Source organism: Cibotium barometz, chromosome 64 (genome assembly GCF_041138505.1).
Source record: "Cibotium barometz isolate CiBa-2024 chromosome 64, ASM4113850v1, whole genome shotgun sequence".
NCBI lineage: Eukaryota > Viridiplantae > Streptophyta > Polypodiopsida > Cyatheales > Cibotiaceae > Cibotium > Cibotium barometz.
The window spans coordinates 19,159,505-19,164,251 of NC_141109.1; positions in this window are offsets into that span (position 1 = coordinate 19,159,505).

Below are 4,747 nucleotides of genomic sequence, written 5' to 3' on the forward strand. Positions count from 1 at the left end.
ACTATTGCTTCAATTCAACAATGTTAATGACTCAAAGAAATGCAAGGACTGCCAGGAGAGCTGGCTTCAACTTATCACATTACTGACTCAAAGAAATGCAAGGACTGCCAGGAGCTGGCTTCAACTTATCACATTAATGATAGTGTCTACCATGTGCTTCATCGAAAGTGTGAGCCGTGGATAGTAAACCCATGGCCCCAAAAGCTTAGGAATTAAACAAAGAAAAGGAAATTTACCCATTCAAGGTCACCATAACCATCTTGTTGATCAAGAAAATCAAGAACACTCAAGAAAATTCAAGAGAGTGAATCAAAAGCATGGCTATGATACCAATTGAAATGAATCAACCATAACCTAAGATTTGGGATAAATCATCATGTGGATTAGCATGCAATTAGCAAGAATCACACATAATGTCTAAGCAATTTAGCCTTTCACCAAAGGATGGAAATAACCTTCCATAGGCCAATGTATGGTAGCTCAAGGCTCCAATGTATGTTAGCTCAAGGCTCCAATGTATGTTCAAAAGTCATATGATCAAAAGATAAAAATGAGGGTCCATGAGCCCCTTTTATACTTTAGCCCAATGACCATAAACCTAAGCTATGTGACCATAAACCTAAGCTAACTATGAAAGTTGCTACTCCATTATAGCTCTTCCCCCTATTATACAACATTTTGAACATGTTTAAACTTTAATTAAAGTATAAGGTCTGACTTCTATCTCAATGATTTACTACTCTCATGTTTATTTTATGATTCCACAGTATAGAGGGTCTAAAAGTAAAGGGAAGGAACACTTTGAAGCTCCTTATAATTGGCATCTTTCCTCTATCAAATTATAAAAATCTCAACTTTCACGAAGAATGAGTTTCATGTGCTTATGACATTCCTTGATAAAAATATAAGCATCGTGGGCTATTCCATTACTTGGTCATTTTCTTTACCACACTTAAGTGTCATAGATGACTCACAGTGATGAATTGTGTAGAGAAGGGGCTGGCCGTGTTTCTTTATAGGCCTATATATCGAGGTGATAATGACATGACCACGTAGGTCCATAGTCATAGTCAATGCCATCGTCTGTAGTGTAGACTCAACCCATAAAGAAATACTATAGGTGCACCTCCCATGGACATTCTTGGCTCATCTTGGGCCTTGTTTTTGGTCCTCATCAAATGTTAAGACAAGGTGTCAAATAGTAAATTCTACCTACTCCATGTGTGGATTGTTATGAGATTAGGGTCCAATGTATCACATAGCCTATTTGGCAAGTTTATGATCAAAGCCATTTATAAGTCAATATAGCCTCCTAGGCCGCCTTCTCGTATGTGAATATGGGCATACCGAGTACCCGAGCTACTCAATCAGAGCTACCCCTCATGATGGGGGCTATACAAACATGAGCTCGTCGGTGCTTGAAAAGTACAATATGAGCATGGAACATTAATATCCAAATCCCCCCCTCAATATCCACCCACCAAAGGTGAACTACCTTTGTGGTATGATGCTAAGTTAATGAAGATGCCACTCCATATAATCTCTGGTAAGAGCCTTTGTGAAGAACATAGAGAATAATGACTAGATACTTTCCTTGCTCATAAAAGATATATAGATTTACACTTGAAGGACTATGTAAGAAAAAAATGCTCACAAAATAAGCATCGATCCTTTGGTATGTGGGGGATATCTTAGCATGTAGAGTGCCTTTTATACCGGGAACTATGAACCTAAGTTCCACATATACCTCTTGTTCAAGGTTCCTCCATTGAGAAAAGTAGCTTTTACATCCATTTAGAGAATATACTATTCCCCTTGCATTGCCAATGCAAGAATGGTGGGGATTGTGGTTAACCTGACTGTAGCAGTAAAAGTTTCCTAAAAGTCAAGACCTTCAACTTGTGCAAAACCTTTGGTAACAAGTCATGTCTTACACTTTGGATCCCCTTGTGCTTCAACAAATGTGCTAGGGTCATGAATCTTCAAGAGCACATGGGTGTAGGGGCTAAGCTATGTGTTGAATCACTTCAATAATACAATATTCATCTCTATCTCTATTATCATGCAATTTGAGTTTTAAAGTTGTGTGCCTTGAACTCGCCTTGAAAGATTGTACTCCTTGTGTGAGTGTTCTCTTGTATATACCCACGATGTATGCAGCCATATTGATGCTAACTAAAATAAAAAAGATCAATCTAAAGGAGATATATTCCTCATGTACAGTAGTAATATCAAGAATAGTAAGAGGAACTTTAATACAAAACTAAAATACAGAGGCCTATGACCATTAAGAGTCTTTGAGGTTATGATCAAAGGAGCATTGTGCATAGAAGATACAACAATGGATAGAGTATAAATGGTGCATTTATCATTTGTAGCAAGCTATGATAATCCTATGATCTATCAATAAAAAATATACTCACTCTACTCTAAAGGAAAATAAAATATGATGCAAGGAGAGAAAGTAGAAAGGATAGAGGGAAGCAAAATTAATTATTTCCCATCACTGTGGCCTTATATTTGTAAGTGCCTTACCACTATTTCCCTTCAGGCCTTATCATGGTTTTAAGTTGCTTTGTTACCATTCCTCTTGTGAATGAAGCTTCAAGTTGAGGACTTTCAATTCTACTAGTTCTTTAGGTCAAGTTGTTATAACGATATTTTTTAAAATATCCTAGTTCTTTAGGTAAAGTAGCATTGATTCTGGTGTGAATTTCCTTTTGCAAGATACTATTCACATGATGCGACTATATGTGAACTTCCCCCATGCTATGATTTTGCCTTTCTTACACGTCGATGAAGAAGTGTTTTTTTAATGCCAAGGAGATGTTCATGTTACAAAAACACACTAAGCCAATAAATAATTTGAGGCCATAGTTTGTTTTCTTTCAATATTAATATACCAAAGAAGTGGAGCACACATGGGTGGGTGACCTTGATAATATATCTTTTTGCAGGTTGTGCTTCGGTGTAAAACTTTGATGGGTTTCTTTGGTTCAACTCAACCCAACCCGCATCATGAAAAGAGGAAATCAACTCATTTTGTAGGTTTCTTTTGCATGCCTGATTCCTCTCTTTCAAAAAGGGGAGAGCACACTCATTTCAAACTCTTTTTCTCTTTTTGTTCTTTTCTTGCTCTTGCACTACATTATGCAATAATGTCTCCATTTAGTGATGATTTAGATTGAAATTAAGCAAGTTGATTAAGAAATCTTAGTTGTGTGTATGCCAAATTTTGTCATAATCTTGTGTTAATCAGCTTCTTCATCTCCTTCCCAAAGCTTAGAGCCAAGCTCTTAGCATAATACTTTGTTGGCTTTTACCATTAAATTGGACTACAAATAGATATATTGATTGGTTCATCTGTCGGGAGGAAGAAAGCTTTGGAAGGTGTGCATTATAAGGAGTCCTTTCATTTTCAAATTTCATAAAAAAATGTAAATTTTTTAGGTTTGTGGGTAAGGAAAGCTTCAATTCAAATCCTTAGCAGGGTAAATGAAAAAATTAGAATGTTTTGTTCTAGTATTTGCTTGTCATTATGAGACGATTGTTAATTTGGAGGGAGTGTAGTCCTATCATTTTCAAATTTCATAAAAAAATTAAAGATTTTTTAAGGTTTGTGGACAAGGAAAGCTTCAATTCAAATCCTTAGGAGGGTAAATGCAAAAATTAGAATGTTTTGAACTAGTATTTGCTTGTCGTCATTATGAGACAATGGTGAATTTGGAGAGAGTGTAGTCCTATCAATAAAGCGCTTGTAGTAGGGGAGAAGCTTTACTTCAATTTAGGCCACCCAAAAGTTGAGACAAAGTGGCTTAAGGAATGGAGGAGACGGCATCGACCAGTTCTTTCTGTGGTAGAAGACCAACACAAGCAAGCCACCACACTTTGCATTTGGTTGCAAAGAAGAGAGTTGACAAAGCAGCATGTGTGATCTGGAAGGGTGTGAGATTTTTAGGGAAGGCAACAAGTGAGATTCTTGAAGATAAAAGAACCAAATTATAACACAATCACAAGATGAAGAAGTTTGGTATGCAATTAATGAAGGAGTTCCATCAAAGATGCAAAGAGGGGACTCAGGTTCCATTGGCGAGGAAGGAAGGCTAGCTACTTACTGGTAGGCGCGCATGACCTCCCACCACGACCGTGGGGGACTATAAGAAAATGATGCACCACACGTCACCTCACCACATCACCTCACCTGTACAGGAGCAAGAAAGACATAAGATTTAAATTTAAACCTTTAATTAAGGTTTACAATATTGTGGTGTGAATTGTACTTTTACAAGCCCGTTCACACAACACGGGACTATATGCAAAACCTTTCCCCAAGTTGTGATTGTGCTTTCTTCACTGGTACTATATATGCAAAAACTTTCCCCAAGTTGTGATTGTGCTTTCTTACACACTAGTGAAGTGTTTTTTTCTTCTTCTTCTGCGAACAAAGGAGATGTTCATGATAAACACACTAAGCCATTAAATGATTTGAGGCTTTGAATAATAATATGCCAAAGATGTGGAGCACACATGGATGGATGGGTGAGCCTGATGATAGATCTTTTGTGGGTTGTACTTCAATGCGAAAAAAATTCAAGGTTTCTTTGGTGCCTTAAAAAGGACTTGATTTCCTGTTTTCATGATGCAGATTGGGTTGTTCTTGAGGGTGAATAAAAATGATTCAATTTTACAAAGCAAGTACTAATAAATGAAACCCATTATATTTTAGCTTTCACACAACCACTCTCCT